This window comes from Cervus canadensis, chromosome 8 (assembly GCF_019320065.1).
Source record: "Cervus canadensis isolate Bull #8, Minnesota chromosome 8, ASM1932006v1, whole genome shotgun sequence".
NCBI lineage: Eukaryota > Metazoa > Chordata > Mammalia > Artiodactyla > Cervidae > Cervus > Cervus canadensis.
The window spans coordinates 13870629-13872810 of NC_057393.1; positions in this window are offsets into that span (position 1 = coordinate 13870629).

Here is a 2182-nt window from a genome sequence, read left to right on the forward strand (position 1 = left end):
ATCACATTTGCTCATCAACTCATCAAGTGAGAAGATTTTCTGTTGTGTCTTGACTTTTGTTTGAGCCAATGGATATATTAAAACAGGAGTCCCAACCTCTGGGATCTAATGTCAGATGATCTCACGTGGAGCTGATGTAATAATAACAGAAATAAAGTGCACAATAAATGTAATGTGCTTGAATCATCCCAAAACCATCCCTCCCACTCGGTCCATGGAAAAAATTTGTTTTCCAGGAAACAGGTTCTTGATGCCAAAAAGGCTGGAGATGGCTGCATTAAAATACTTATTTTCATCTCCCTCCTGTGTGTACCAGACCAATCCAATCCCCACATTTTTCTAATCAAAACCCTGAGTCCCAAAATGGAGAAGTGATGCATCCAAGATCACACAGCCTTCAAAGAGCAAAATCTCTCATCTCTTGTGGGCCAACACTCTCCATCATACCACTTTGAAATGTTAGAAGCTTATTTGAAAACTGCTTGGGTCTTATCTCCACATTCCCGTTGAGCAGAATTTTGATTTACAGATGTGTGTTTAGCACAATAGCAACCCTCCCCATGCTATTGTCTTCACCACCATTTTCTCAAGTGTACCCAAGCTGCTCATTTTAAAGCAGGGGCTAAAGATAATCCCAAATAATTTTTAATTAAAGCTCATCATTTAAAATGTATAATTTCAGAAGTCTACCAGTGATTAGCTACATTAGGGATTTTGGTGACACATGTCACAATTAAGTGTTTTCAGTGTTGGGCCAATTAAGGGTTAACAGGCTGCAAATACCTACTTTGCACATTTTTGCTTAATGAATTCGTAGTGGGAAACTATTCTCATTAGGTTAATTTGTCAACACAATCAAGTTACATCACCAGGATTTTTCTTGGAGCTCACCAATGTAAGTGCTTTTGTATCATGGTGCACACTCTCGCATTTGATTACAGGCTGTTGGAAGAAAACCCTTTTTCATGAACGGGGAGGAAGCGGATAGAACATTTTTGGGTCTTGATCTTAATTCTCACCTTCTTCGACATAGGCATGTTTATGTCGTCTTATTGAGCTCTCTGGGGCTTTCTGTCTGTATTTCCCTAGTAGGTTGTCATGCCAGAGAGTAAAACACACATCTGTGTACTGGTAGAGAGAAGGCTTCAGCCCCTAAGATGGGCGTGACGGCCGCAGGGAAAACTGCTGTCCTCCCTGAACTCGCTGGGTTTTTTCACCAACTTGAAAAAACACCCAGGCTACCTGCAAAAGGCTTCATCTTCCTTCTGATAAGACTGGTTATCATCTGGGCAGAAGAGAAAGCACTGTTTCTCACTTCAAGGCTATCTACACACCAATTAGTTTATTTAGTAGGGGGATAAACAGTCATATCGTCAAACCTTTCACAGGACACAAAATATCACTCTCCTCCCAAATTTAGGGGTACATGCTTATGTCCACAGTCAGTGTTGTTTCCAATAGCAAAGAGATTGAAAACAACCTAGATGTCCCATCGTGAGAGACTCTTATGATAAATCCATGTAGTGCATAGAACTTAAAGGAGCTTTGAAAACAATGACATGACTCAGAAATGTATTTTTTTAAGATACTTTTAATGTATTCATTTATTTTGCACAGTATGTGGGGGATCTTAGCTCCCCAACCAGGAATGGAACCCATGCTCCCTGCAATGGAAGCACAGATAGATTCTTAACCGCCGGACCACCAGGGAAGTCCCAGAACTGTATTTATTGACATGGAAACCTGTCACGGTGTGATGTTCACTGACAAAAACATGTTGCAAAGTGCTGTGGAGGTGATGATGACGTGTGTTTTTAAATGTGTGTATGCGTTTACACACACTAGGAAAAATCTAGAAGAACACACTCCCACTATCTGATAATCGGAGTTATCTCTCAGGAGTGGCTTGTAGGTAATTATTACTTTCTTCCTTGTTTTTTTTTTTCCCCAGGTATTGCCTGATTCTTTATGATAAATATATATTACTTTGGTGATCAGAACAAAGCTATTTTTATTTGTGAGGGGAAGGTGAATGAATGAATCCCAGACCTACAGGTCAGGGTGAGAAGAAGACTCCACAAGCCTTAAGCTAAGTTGCTAAGAAGAAAAGAAAAAAGGAGGACGCTCGGTGCTCTGATTGTTTTCATCTCCAAAGTTTTTGACTGATGCTCCACTTACACAA